Source organism: Nothobranchius furzeri, chromosome 7 (assembly GCF_043380555.1).
Source record: "Nothobranchius furzeri strain GRZ-AD chromosome 7, NfurGRZ-RIMD1, whole genome shotgun sequence".
Classification (NCBI taxonomy): Eukaryota; Metazoa; Chordata; class Actinopteri; order Cyprinodontiformes; family Nothobranchiidae; genus Nothobranchius; species Nothobranchius furzeri.
Window position 1 is genome coordinate 76,494,866 of NC_091747.1, and position 15,138 is coordinate 76,510,003.

The 15,138-nt window shown below is 44.9% G+C and overlaps 1 protein-coding gene across 35 annotated transcripts in view; it reads right to left on the bottom strand.

The window, feature by feature from the left end:
• ptprdb (protein tyrosine phosphatase receptor type Db) overlaps positions 1 to 15,138 on the bottom strand; it is a 324,563-nt gene that overhangs the window by 158,182 nt on the left and 151,243 nt on the right. The window contains exon 1 of one of the 35 annotated variants that reach the window (XM_070553777.1): positions 4,453 to 5,448. The exons of 33 other annotated variants lie outside the window; for them this stretch is intronic. The gene's annotated coding sequence lies outside the window, so the exon portion shown is untranslated. Of the gene's footprint in view, positions 1 to 4,452; positions 5,449 to 15,138 lie in introns of those variants that run through there. One more of the 35 variants, XM_070553767.1, reaches the window with a different exon arrangement.

Genomic DNA, 15,138 nt, shown 5'->3' on the forward strand with positions numbered 1-15,138 from the left:
CGACTAGAAGAACATGAACGCGCTCTAAAGTTTGGCTTCACTTTACAACGATCTAAGTGTGAGGCATCATCGTTTTAATCTGCTCCAGCAGCTAAATAAACTGTTTAAGATAACGTTAGCTTGATATGTTAGCTTCCAGCTTTAAGTTATACGTGCAGCATCACAGATTGAATTTGATGCAAAATTATCGCTCATAATAATTCAATGGGGTTTCTACGGGAATTTTTCTCTAATTGTTTTATCTCCAAATACTTGCAAACAGTCACAGCCATATAAAACAATAGTTTAGTGTTTAGGATACAGTGTAATAAATGCACCGCTATCTAGTGTCCACACGTAGCCGGGGATCTGCCAAAACGTAGATATTTTTCTACGTTTTGGCCTGTCATCCACACGAAAACGGAGTTTTTTCACACGAAAACGGATCTTTTTAAAAACTCCGGCCAAAGTGAAGATCTGCGTTTTCTCCGTTTTGGGTGTCTGCGTGTGGACGGACAAAACCGGAGTTTTAAGGTCCGCAACGTCACTTTCCGTGACAGAAAAATGCTGACATCACGTGTGCGACCTGTGTTTACACTAGCCGACAGCATGGATGCCCTCAGAGCTGCGCTCCTTTATCAATTGTCCAAGCGCTTTTTGCTTGTTTGTTTTTGCAAGCGGAATTACTGCTCCTTGCGGAAGACCACAGACGAAGGACGAGGTTAAGAACGGGGGAAGTACTGCCGCCTACAGGTCTGGCATGTCCTTAACAACGTATTTATCCGGGTACGTGTGGACTAGGCCTAAATCACAAATTGCTTCCAAGTTGGGAAAAGCCCACAGTGAAAATGTTAAAGAAGGCTAAAGCTAACAAATGGGTTCGCTTCTGTGGAGTCAATCTTAAATAAAGTTGTTCATTTCCCCCCAAGTTTAAACAAATCACAACTTTTGTGTTATTGCTATAATTTGATATGTTTTACAATCCTTTCCCTGATGATGTTAAGACTTCTGGGGGAAATCCAAACCCAAAAATGGTCTATTCTTATAACACAGACTCTCTGATAATGATTGTTGGAAAATATTACAAAACCAAGATTTCCATTACTGCCAGCTTTAGCGTATAAAAGGCTGCATTTGAATCTGTACGTTTTCAGTGAGCCTTTAACGGGGGTTTCACAGATTGATGGTGATCAAACAAGAAAACAGCGACACGTAATGCAAACACATGTCACACAGCCACCACTGTAGAGGGAGAGGGGAGGAGACAAAACCAGAAGATAAACAAGGAACCGGCAAAAAGGAAAACCTGAAAATGAATGAACGACTAAACAAACAGCTGCGGAAAACAAGCGGAGACAGAAAGGGTCACGTGGCTGCAAACAGCAGAAGATTCTCAAAGAAAGAAGGGATGTGGAAGTCCTGCAGCCGTGCCACTAAGCTCCTGCTGCAGATTATGAACCGTACGGCAGCGAGGAAGGCGGGAAGAGAAGGAGAAAGTCTAAAAGAGCAGGAGAAAGAGAGCTGCAGAGGGAAAATAAGGGCTTTGTGGTCTGGCACTAGTTTGCTATGTAAAGCCATGATGCGTGCTGTGGGGAGAGAAGACGAGGGAACCGGAGCGCAGCATCGATGGGAAAGACACAAGGAGAAAGCAATAACACGAGAGCAACGGCAAAGACAGAAAAAAAGAGACTGAGATGATAAATGTTTAACTAAGAGGAGAAGAAAAAAGGGAAAGGCTTAAGTTGTGACTATGGAAGATTGGCTAAGATGTTTCTGTGATTTTATGTGTGTAAATGTGGCTGGAAAATGAAATTGTTGTGGTTGTGCCTGGCTCCCTCATGAAGAGGGGTGGGGGGGGGTTCGTGAAGGCATCCTCAGTCTGTCGTTCTTCCTCACCCTTTAATGCTGCCTTCCCTCTATTTCTGTCCTTTTCTTGTTGCACAAACACACAAAGGGCAAAACACAACCCGTGTAATAAACATGGAAATCTGATGCCAGCGCGTCTTTGTTATGAAACGGAGAGCAGAACACGGCAGGGGAGAAAAAAGGTGGGTCCCAGAGCAAAAATGCCTTCGCGCCATGCTCCACTATGACACCACTTTGGTAAAAAAACGTTCAGGAAACAAGGAAACAATTCTGTTCGGAGACAAAGAAGCTGGAGCAAAGGTACGGTGGGGAAAACATAAAGATGAGAGCCACAAATAACGTAGACCACAGCCCTGCCAGGGTGGGGAACAGATGAATGGAGCAATGTCTTTAGAATGTTTAACACCTCGCTGTGTGCTTGTCTCCACAGGTGAAGGCTTTCTTTGCTGCAAAACTAAATCCACAGGCTGACTGTGTGATGGATGGATGGAAACAGGGAAAAGGAGAGAATGAGTGATGGGCATTAAACAAACTGACGAAGAACAAAACAGAGACGGCAGAAACAAATATCGTCGATTGGGCTGAGGATTATAAAAAGTGAACGGAGAGGACGGACATCAGACGTGCAGAGAAAAGGACAAGAAGGCTGAGACACGAGTGGACCAAGTGATAAAAAAGAGCCAAGACCTTCACTTCCAGGTAAACCTATTGCATGGCCATGTCTGACTCACTTCTCTCAGCTGTTTGTCCTCCTCCTCCACTCCTCTTGGCTCCTTATCCTATCATCTCTGTAGGCAGCGCCGCGGCTGGATGCTGGCTAACTGTAGACGAGCCTTGAGCCTCCCCGCCTGCCGGCTTCAACTGAAACAGCCTGTTTTCACCACGAGGCCGTCTCTCAAAATAACCTCACTGGGATCCTTGACATCTCCCTGACATTTGACTTGTGCAATACTAAAAAGTCTACATCTGTCCAAACTCACACTTTCTTCCCTGACAGGATCTTGTTAACTGGAGGATGAGTTGACCGACTGTCCGTCCAACTCCACAGACCTCTTCAGTGGGAACCAAATACTCGGACACCGTAATCAACGTCCCTGGCCCTAACCTCTCCCTCTGACCAGCCTTCCCTCTAGTGACTTGGCGGTTTTGCGACACATTCCTGTTTTAGCCCTACGTGCTCACTGACATGGCGAGACTCCCCAACATGCACACACTCACTCACGGTTGGCTCTGCAGACGCTGACGTTCATCACATCTTGTGAAATTTTATCCCTTCAATAGGTGGAACAACTACAGAGGCATGCACAAACACGTGCACATACACACACACACAGGCATGGAAGATCAGCTGGGTTAAAGTTGCTCATCATGTGACCTGAACGTAGTAGCCCACGGCCATAAGACAGCTTTACTCGTGTGCCGAAAGCAGTCCTGCTGGTTTAAAACTAACTGTTTTACTACATCATTGCCTCACTTCATACAAAATTAAGAAAACAGAAACACTCTCCCAGCGTATGTACTGGGTAAGAAAAGCACTTCTACTGGAGCTTATACCTATTTTACTTCTGCTGAAGTGCACACTACCTCATTAGTGTCTTCATGCATGTGTCTCACTCTCTGACACCTAATTGCTGTGAGAGTACTTGCATGATTGATTGGTAAGCTGGTGAGGTCTGTAATGCTGCTGCTGTACAGACAGCGTCTGAGCGAGGCTGCTGACTGCTGTCAAACACACTGACACAAACATATACGGCATATCACGGCATATTACGGTCACCGAGTTACGGCGGTGGCAGAAAACGACACAGAAACTGCAGCAAAACAGGAAGTAACCATTACATGTTGCAGGTGAGTGGGCATAAGGAAGCATTTGGTCCGCACGCTTCAGGGAGATCCTCCTTTTTTGGGGGGTCATTTGCAAATAAATTGGATCCAGGCTCATAGAGTGGAACCCACACACACTGAAATCCATCCACTGTAACCTGTTTGAGATGGATGGATTCACAGAGCCCGCTCACAACAGACTCGACCTGTCTGCATGCACCATTAGACCTCTATCCAGTCTGGTCTGGTCATCTTTGAGGATTCAGCCCTAACGGAGGCAGTTTTACAGCTTCCTGATGCTCTCGTCAGCATTAAAAACCTCATTTTAAGGGCCGATCTAAAGCAACAAGAACTGCAATAATAACCTCTCATTGCCTTTGACAGGAAGGGAAAGCATTTTAAAGATTAATACGAGTGTGCTGGCTGAAGGAAAACAAGAAAATGAGCTGAACACTGAAGGAAACGACAGCTGAGATGTGTATGACCTCCTATCGCATGTTTAATCTGTGGTAATACAAAGCCTGAAACAGTCAGAAAACTAATGAAAGCCAGGACACACACACACGCACGCACGTACACACACACACACACACACACACACACACACACACACACACACACACACACACACACACACACAGGGAGAGAGAGAGAACCGATAAGCACGGCTGCGTATCGCTGCTCTGCACAGGAATGCATTTTGTCAGAAGTTAAAGCTGTTCTCTTGTGCATGTCAACAATTTCTAAACAGCTGTTCAGAAAAATCACAAGACATGCGCTCACCATATCAACACCCTGCAGAGGACCGTCATTCAAAGAATGAAATAAAATGAAAAAGTCGAAGCGTGGAGGCAGATTGGAGCCCTCGGTCCGCCTGCACAACATCCACCGCGGCTGCAGCCCAAATAATCCAGCACCGAGCGTCTGTTTCCAGCCTCCCTCCCTCCCTTCCTATCAGCTGCACTCTCTCTCGCTCCAGTAATTTCCTACCCGGTGTGTGTATGTGTGTGTGTGCGAGACTCTGTAAGGTAGCAGCTCTGTCCCACGGTGTGGTGGATGGAGGGAAGCTGGTGCAGATTTAAAGATGCAGGCGACGCATGCAACGTGTTTCTGGGGAGTCCAGTCCAGTCTGTCCACGGAACCGACAAAAACAAATCTACTGAAGAACAAGGACAAAAATCACAGAACATTGCTGAAATGGCAGACAGGGATGTTCTGCATGTGTGCCTGTTAGTAAGAATGATCTAAAATTTCAAAATGACTTTTGTAAAGATTTTATTTAACCTATTTTTACAACTGACTTGCTTTTGGAGTCAACTTTGCTACCAACCCAAATAACTGATCTGTAGATTTAGAATACATTAAAATTAAAATGGACGTGGTATTAGCTATTAGACATCCCTATCACATATGACAAGTGCTATAAACATTAAATGTATTATGACATCATTTTTCTAAAGTTATACTTGTTCTATGGGCGATAGAAAACATATTAATGTAGTTCTTTGCACAAAATCCCTCTCACACGAATTGGTCCAAGCAGTTTTTTTTCTCCACATTTTCAGTACCTTCCAGAATGAGCCCTTTCAAAGCTCTGTCACTGAGAAAACAAGCTGGAGCCGGCCACACCCACCCATCCCCTGGTCTGGTTGCTATAGGCTGAGAAGCTCCGATATCCAGGAGGGGCTCGGAGTACAGCTGCTACTCCTCCACCTAGGGTTGCCAACTTTCAGATACAAGAATAAAGGACGCCCACCATGGCGTCTCAAGGCCATGACCACCACAACCTGAGTGTCCCGATTCTCATGTAGTGGGGGGGCCACCGCAGTGGCATGTTATATTTTATTCTGCAATGTTTTATCTTTATCTTTTTGCCTCCCGCAGTTTAATAAAGCTACAGGGTCTTCTTTTTCACATGTTTATTAATATTGCCATTTCCAAAACAGCTACAAATCCACTGCACAAATTTACTTCACTCAAAGTTTTGATGCGATGTCACCAGTTGTCATTATGCATGAATCTGTCCTCTACCAAGTCTGACTACTATTGAGTTGTAGGAGTGTAACAGAAGTGTAACATCATCTAATAGTGTGTGAATATTGGAAATGCAAGATGTTCTAGAAAGGTCTTGTCTTTCTCGCGTCTGATTGGCTAGAAGGGCTCTCTTACGATTGGCTAAAATTTAGCCAAAACGTGAATTTAACGTTACAGTAATAACCATTCTGTCCTATTTTGACTTTACTTATATCTGTTGGCTGTCAAGCATTGAGGAAGGCAGGACCTTCCAAGAATATCTTACATTTCCAGCATTCACACCCGAGGCAGATGTAAAACAGGTGAAGTGCTAACTAGATGCTATGCTAAATGATAAATGATCTGCACTTGTAGCGCCTTTCAGAGTCAGACGATTGCAAAGCACTTTACACTAGAGTGCATCATTCATCCATTCACACACACATTCACACACTTTTGGTGATGAGCTACATTGTAGCCACAGCCATACAAAGGTGCCACCAGGCCCTCCAGACCACCACCAGCAGGCAAGGGTGTGAAATGCCTTGCCCAAGGACACAACAGCAACATTCTCTACTGGGAGCCGGGATCGATCCTGAAACCCTCTGACTGCTGGAGAACCGGCACTACCTCCTGAGCTACTGCTGCCCCTTAATGTGAAACTATAAATCATGAAAATAGAGCAATGATCTGAAGTCAAAATCTGACTGTTGGCCACCAATCAATACACACAATAAAGCATTTCTTGCAGGTTATATTTTTAGATGATGCAGCAGATAACTAATGATCCACAACCACGCTGGCACTGAGAAATCCACAGTGCTAATACTTGATTACAGATTCCTCAACCTTACAAAGCTGGGTTAGACAGCTGCGGTCTTTTATAATATAAAACCAATAACGCCACTTGAACTGAGGTGAAGTTAAATGTCCAAAATAATGTCCACATGTCTCCTTACACGTCCAGTCCGCTCAAAAGACAGAGAAGAGAGAGATGTCGCTGTTTTGTGACATCATTGTTACTTTGCAACAAAGAAAGTTGTGAAAGCCCATTTTGCAAGACACTCCGTGCCGGAAAATCAGCGTAATGTTACTGCAATGGTGTGTCTTATAAACGCGCCATGCTGGCATGGCAGTGTGTGAATTTTGCGGCATAAGCTCCACTTTGCTTGGTAGTATATTGAGGTAATCGTGTATCCTATAAATGGCGTTTGCACCTTGGTGCAACAGAAGGTGGTGTCATGATTAGGGATGGGTACCGAATTCGGTACTTTTTAAGGTACCGACCAAATTCCATAGTACCGACCGAGCACCGATTCACGTCATTTCAAACGGTGCCTCGTTTCGGTACCCGTCCTTCATAACGAGAACTTGCCAAGACAGCTGCGCATGCGCAAGAGCGTTATGTCGTCGCTCGCTGCGAGCCAGTTGTAAACAGAGTAGCATGGTAGAAAGAACGCACGCTAAAGCTTGGGTCCACTTCACTAAATGTGATGGGTAACTGGGTGATGATGAAACCAGCGACAACGATCTAAGTGAGACATCCTCATCTTAATCTACTCCGGTAGGTAAATAAAATGTTTAAGATAACGTTAGCTTGATATGTTAGCTTCTGTTTTGCTAATGGTGCGTTCGCTTTATCCTCGGAACTCCGAATTTCCGACTAGAAGAACATGAACGCGCTTGAAAGTTTGGCTTTACTTTACTAAATGCGACAGGTGAAGATGAAACCAGCGACAACGATCTAAGTGTGAGGCATCATCGTTTTAATCTGCTCCAGCAGCTAAATAAACTGTTTAAGATAACGTTAGCGTGATATGTTAGCTTCCATTGCCACCGTTGTTATCAGCTAATGGTGCGTTCGCTTTCTCCTCGGAAATTCTAACTTCCCAGTAGGAAAAATCAAATGAATAAAGACGGCAAAAGGAATGAAGATACACAGTAAATTTAGTTCACAGTAAAGATGTTTGCTTCAGTTTAATTTTCAGCTTATAAAACTACAAGGACGATGTTAAAATACAAATAGTTGAATGTTATTTATCGTGATATTTATCAAATATTGTTATATATTGAGAAAAAAATATATTTAATTATAAAAGAGAATTAAAATAATAAACACTCAAAAGTATTGAAAATTGGTATAGTTAAGTACCGGTATCGATTCGTAGGTACCGGGAATTAGTACCGGATCAATTCAAATGTCAAAGGTACCCATCCCTAGTCATGATCATGTGGGAAGTTACTGCCCAGCCATAGCCATTAACTATACTGAAAATGAAAGTAGAAATGGGTCGTAAGCTTTGCTTTGGTAAACAGAATCAGCTGAGATGATAATCTGGAGCAATGCAGAGCTCCTGGAGCGTTTCTCCATAAGAGCTGGAGGTCAGATTACCAGAGATGGGGACTGTGGGGGACAGACACCTTTAGGAACGGCATGTTAAAAAAAACATAATTATTGGAATAAAAAGCAAATTATGTCTGGGATAAACAGTTTGCGGCAGTGCAGAGACCGTCCCCATTCCCCTTTGCGCCACCATTATCTGATCACTTAAAACCACATATAAACAACTCAAAGCTCCCTGATACCACCATGGCTTTGTGGCAAATTGATGGCATTGCTTAGTAAAAACGGCTAGATCAGGGGTCGGCATCCTGTTTCCATCAAAGAGCCATTATTACCCGTTTCCCACAGTAAAGAAAACACTGGGAGCCACAGCAGCCAGGGCGTTGTGGGCGGGGCCTACCCTCAGACAGCAGAGAGCTGCTTTAACCAATCACAACAGGTGACAGCAGCCAGTACTGGTCGCTCGTGTACATCAAATTTATCTTTCATAAGAAGATAATCAATAAAGCGATTTATATAAAGTGGATCCAGAAGTTGTAGCCCGTTTAGATATTTTTCACCCTGTTGGTGGTTTTACTGAGCAGGTGCCACTTTTGTCATACGTTTCTTTTTAAAACATGTTTAGACTGTTCAGAATACAAATCCAGGCTCTGTCACGTTTGATTGTTGTAATTAAACTTTGTAGGTGGGGAAGGTCAGAAAAGGATCCGATCAACTTGTTTTTCCCTCATTTACAGTGACGGAGATAACAGCGCAGTGCACCTGGCTCTGGTGTTAATCAAGTTAAATTATATCTATTTTCACAAGAAAACAGAACAGTTAAAAGCAAGGCTTGTGTTGACCGGATAGTTCCTGTATTTGACCGTTTATTTTGAGGGAGAAAGAATAGAAATGTAAGAATGTAAGGTGCACAGTGAGCTGATGATGTGGAGAGGGGCTTGGAGCGCGTCGCAGAACCAGAGCGCATGCGGGAAGATTCCTCCGACTGAAGCGAGCGTTTTCCAAACCCTGTCTCTCAGAGAGACTTGTCACTTAGAAAATGTTCCCTGATTATGAAACTTTGGCTGAATAGTGCTTGTTCCTGTCTCCAATGTGGCGACGCATCCAGGAGCCGTCTGAGGACAATCCCAGAATCTCACATCCTCTTCAGCTCAGAAAGCGCCGATATGATTACGCACAAGCATGACCCGTCAACCCGGCCTCACAGTAACACCTGGTTGGACCTGTTCAGGTTTACACAGACAATCTTTACATTTAGAATTGGCATACAGATGTAAAATTAATGCAGTAAAATATAAAGCATTTTATTTAAATATCCATTCATTATTTTACGAGCACAGAGAGCCGCATCAGATGGATGGAAGAGCCGCATGCGGCTCCAGAGCCGCGGATTGCCGACCCCTGGGCTAAACGGACATTATGTCTCTTACCGTACCATGTGATGAATAAAAAGAACAAGAATAAAGAAATGAAACAAGTAAGATGCAACACATAAGGTTATCAGAAGCCATACCTCCATGTAAGTTCAGCAAGCAAACATCGTCGTCGTCATCATTATCATAAAACAACTGGATCACTATACATTTACATATATAGGATAGCTAACCAGGCTAGTAGCGACCCCCATGGCAGCACAAAGGGATGCAAAAGGTGAGTTTTGCATAACGTGTTCCCTATAAAACTTTGGTGTTGAGTTGAGGCAATAATTATACAATTCCTGATATTCTGTCATGGTATTACGTTTAGTCATGTGTCAATCCCTATTGGCTTCAACTCTGTTATTATCTTTGCTAACATCTCAGACCACTGGACGGACATCTGATTTCAGAGAAACACCCACTCAATTCAGCATCAGACAACACAAAAATAGCCCAAACTCTAATATTTAACTTAACATTCACACTCGTTCACCCAACATTAGAGTGTTAACTGCAACGTCTTGTGATGTTGCACAAGATTTCTACTATTATTATTTCCAAAATAATGCCATCAATGCCCTAAGTTAGAAACTCTAGAACAAATGGCAGCAGCCAATGTGTAGTTAACTCATTTAAATGTAGGCATAGCTGTTGGTGATTCATTTTGATGATTAAGTACCCAAAGGTTTAATGACCTAGTCACTGATATTAAATGCGGCTCCACTTGTCAGGACACTTCTGCAGAACTGGGTGTGCCTAATGAATAGGTCTATAACCCGTCTGACCTAATCGTCTCACTCCCTTAAAACGATTATTTATTTCATTTATTTTGTAAAAAATTAAACTCTATTTGAGATTAAATCTCTTGATTTTTTTGGCAGCAGGCTCTCTGGGACAATGCTGTGGGGTTGGGGTGGGGTGGGGGGGGGGGGGGGGGGGGTGGCTTGTTGAAGATTATACGAGCAGCAATCACAGGCACAATTTATCTTAGGAGACAAGTGGAGCTGATCTTATCTCCAGTGAGCAGCAGCTCCTTGATAAGCTGGGATATTGCCTGAACGCTTCTTGTTATTAAGGCCAACGCTTTTCAGATTGAGCTCTGCAAACATTAAGAAGTTTCCAGAACAGATGCGAGCCATGTGATGATTTGGATATAAAATGTAAAATATTCCCTGACGGAACTGACAAAAGCACTTTAAGGTGCACAACGTGGTTATGTCAGCCTGCGTGCGAGCGATTTAGCTTGTTGTTAAAAGAGGGATCAGATCAGCTGTTGGGTACGTTCAGTGGGAAGGGGGAGAAAAAGGCACAGTGGTGAGCTCAGTTGCATACATGAGGCAGAAACGGCAACGGAGGACATGAGTGTTGGATGATTGTAGGAAAAACACATTCACAACATGCAGCTATGAGAAGAAACACCCTCAAGGACGCAGACGTATCATTATCCAAGCCTTGCATAAAAAGAAGACTTCATGGGAGTAAAAACAAGAGGGTTCACCACAAGATGCAAACCATTCATAAACCTCAGAAATAGAAAAGCCAGACGAGGCTTTCAAAACTAAACAAAACTAAACTAAAGAGCTTAAGAAGTCAGAGCAGTTGACGGATGGATCTAAAATCAGCCTGCAACAGGAAGGAAACACATTTTCAGAAGACACTGAAACATGGTGGCATGCATCACTTGTAAGGCTGCGTAAGTAGTATTAAGAGGGTGAATTTAGAAGAAAATACACATTTAATTTATTATCATAGGCTTAGTGCATGTATGAAAAAAATTATTGAAAGGGCTGTATTTCTTAAATCCTGCCAGCCATTTGAATGCTAACATGCACGTTGAGTCTCTATGGAAGTGTTCTGCCATTTCAAAGTGGGTTTTGGGTAAAAGCTATTGATAGGTATTATGTTATATACCGGATGGATTCCTAAATAGCCTCAGTTCTGAGAAATGGTAAGACAGACATAACTTTATAGACTATTACGCTTACATTTCATGAAATGTACATGGATTAATCAGATTAAGAGGCATAAATAAATTCAAAATCAGTAAAATGTTTTATTTTCTTTGCACCGGGGGTCAAACCTGACCAAGGGCGTAGGAACCAGGGGGGATGGGTGGGACGTGTCCCCTTCAATATTGGACAAACGCGCATTTATCCCCTCCAATAACATGGAGAAGAAAAAAATTGATTTTGAAATATTTGACCCGCAAGCTTTTATTTTGAAAGACACCGTGGACTTCTCAAAGACACAGACCCTCCCCTCGGGGAGTCAGACAGGTTGGCTGAGTGAAGCGGGAGTCGGAGCCGGGACGGCAGCAGCTCAGCGAGTTCTTGTCATGGGCAAAAAAAGAAAGAAAGGAATTGTGAGTTGGTAATAATTTAGTCCAAGAGGATGATTGTATTTCTGGTCAAACGTTAGACTGGCTGACTAACATAAACATCTTGCTAGGCAGCATTAAACATTAAACAACACTACTAGTCAACAAAAAATGGTGAATTTGACAGTAACAGACAAAAACCATTCGACACGAAATAAATAAAAAAGTAGAATCTCCACATGAAAATGGAATTTGTAAGTGTGATTGTTGCTTGTTTGTGACATTCTCATCACATTTTATTTTGAAACCTTATTCATGTCACCTTTTTCATATGGGATCAGAGGAAGTTCAGCAGGAAAATGATGAAGAAGGTGAGACAGGCAGTGCCAGACCTGCTGAGGGTGAGACAGGGAGCACCAGACCTGCTGAGGGAGAGACAGGGAGCACCAGACCTGCTGAGGGAGAGACAGGGAGCACCAGACCTGCTGAGGTGCAGGTAGGTGCTACAGTGGAGTGAGATTTTAGATGGTTGATGATGAGAGGAAGATTCGAGCGTGATAACAAGTGAACACGACTAAATAATACTATAACAACCATGATTTTAATGTTGCACTAGTCGTCCAACAGTATTTTTACTCCTTATTCCTGTCCGCTGTTTTTATATTAGAGATCAGATGAAGTTCAGCAGGAACCAGTTGAGGGTGAGACAGGGAGAGCCAGACCTGCTGAGAGTGAGACAGGGAGAGCCAGACCAGCTGAGGGTGAGACAGGGAGAGCCAGACCAGCTGAGGGGGAGTCAGGGAGAGCCAGACCAGCTGAGGGGGAGTCAGGGAGAGCCAGACCAGCTGAAAGTGAGACAGGGAGAGCCAGACTAGCTGAAAGTGAGACAGGGAGAGCCAGTCCTGCTGAAGGTGAGACAGGGAGAGCCAGACCTGCTGAGGGTGAGACAGGGAGAGCCAGACCAGCTGAGGGTGAGACAGGGAGAGCCAGACGTGCTGAGAGCGAGACGGAGAGAGCCAGACCAGCTGAGGGTGAGTCAGGGAGAGCCAGACCAGCTGAGAGTGAGACAGGGAGAGCCAGACAAGCTGAGAGTGAGACAGAGAGAGCCAGACCTGCTGAGAGTGAGACAGGGATAGCCAGTCCTGCTGAGGGTGAGGCACGGAGAGCCAGACCTGCTGAGGGTGAGACAGAGAGAGCCAGACCTGCTGAGGGTGAGGCAGGGAGAGCCAGACCAGCTGAGGGTGAGTCAGGGAGAGCCAGACCCGCTGAGAGTGAGACAGGGAGAGCCAGACCAGCTGAGGGTAAGTCAGGGAGAGCCAGACCAGCTGAGGGTGAGACAGGGAGAGCCAGACCAGCTGAGAGTGAGACAGGGAGAGCCAGACTAGCTGAGAGTGAGACAGGGAGAGCCAGGCCTGCTGAGAGTGAGACAGGGAGAGCCAGTCCTGCTGAGGGTGAGACAGGGAGAGCCAGACCTGCTGAGGGTGAGACAGGGAGAGCCAGACCAGCTGAGGGTGAGACAGGGAGAGCCAGACCTGCTGAGAGCGAGACAGGGAGAGCCAGACCAGCTGAGGGTGAGTCAGGGAGAGCCAGACCAGCTGAGAGTGAGACAGGGAGAGCCAGACAAGCTGAGAGTGAGACAGAGAGAGCCAGACCTGCTGAGAGTGAGACAGGGATAACCAGTCCTGCTGAGGGTGAGGCACGGAGAGCCAGACCTGCTGAGGGTGAGACAGAGAGAGCCAGACCTGCTGAGGGTGAGGCAGGGAGAGCCAGACCAGCTGAGGGTGAGACAGGGAGAGCCAGACTAGCTGAGAGTGAGACAGGAAGAGCCAGACCAGCTGAGGGTGAGGCAGGGAGAGCCAGATTTGCTGAGAGTGAGACAGGGAGAGCCAGTCCTGCTGAGGGTGAGACAGGGAGAGCCAGACCAGCTGAGGGTGAGGCAGGGAGAGCCAAATTTGCTGAGAGTGAGACAGGGATAGCCAGTCCTGCTGAGGGTGAGACAGGGAGAGCCAGACCAGCTGAGGGTGAGGCAGGGAGAGCCAGATTTGCTGAGAGTGAGACAGGGAGAGCCAGTCCTGCTGAGGGTGAGACAGGGAGAGCCAGACCAGCTGAGGGTGAGTCAGGGAGAGCCAGACCAGCTGAGAGTGAGACAGGGAGAGCCAGTGCTGCTGAGAGTGAGACAGGGAGAGCCAGACCTGCTGAGGGTGAGACAGGGAGAGCCAGACCAGCTGAGGGTGAGACAGGGAGAGCCAGACCAGCTGAGGGTGAGTCAGGGAGAGCCAGACCTGCTGAGAGTGAGACAGGGAGAGCCAGACCAGCTGAGGGTGAGTCAGGGAGAGCCAGATCTGCTGAGAGTGAGACAGGGAGAGCCAGACTAGCTTAGAGTGAGACAGGGAGAGCCAGACCAGCTGAGGGTGAGTCAGGGTTAGGGTTAGGTTAAATATATGTAATCCCATTACAAGTAGGGCTGGGCAGTACGGTTTAAGAATAAAATAAATGCTTCCTTAGAAATATTAGAAAAATAAGTGTTAAACTCTGCTTTCTGGTGCATTTAGACTGTAGTATTGGCCACTGTTTTTTTCTTTTGTCCGTCTGAAAATTAATGTAGGTCCAGCTTTTGTTGTGAGTGAATTATTTATTTTCTCATTCAGTCAGAAGCAAACTGGTTTTTCTGATTGTTGGTCAGCATTGTTGGCTGATGTAGTTTAAAATATTTTGATCAGAGTCAGATCAATTCAGACTGAATATTCACAGCTTTAGTCTTGTATTAAATCTGTTTACACATCTCTACCCATATTAATAAGATAATATATCCTACGTTCATATTATTAAATAAAAATAAAACAGTACTGACACATAAACAGCTTTTTTATAATTAAAACGTCCACGTTGGCCGGTAATCACCTGGATCTGGCTAATGGGGAGCCTAAGCCTCCTCCCCTTCTGGCTGGCTCATGGGTCCCCGATAAAAAAAAAACCCAGAATTTTAGTGAACTGGGCTATAAAAGTTATTTTCTTGTCTTTCTGGGCTTTGCCTTACGCCCAGAGTCACATCTGTCAGGCTTTTCTAATCCTAGAGTTTCACCGTCTGTCCGATTTTCTATCAGAAGCTAATGCAGGAGATAGCAGTAGGAGACTATGTTCATGTTCAGCCTGCATGAAACACTCAGTGGCACGTTCGAATCAGAAATAATCATTAAATGTATTTTTTTCAGTGAGGTTGACCTATATATTGACCTACAACAGATTTGTTAGATTTCCAAAATATGCCCCCCCCCCCCCCCCCCTCAATATTAAACTTGTTCCTACGCCCTTGAACCTGACAGACAATTCACTCAAGTTCCAAAATAATTGGACTAAATGTGCCTGTTTGTTTCTTA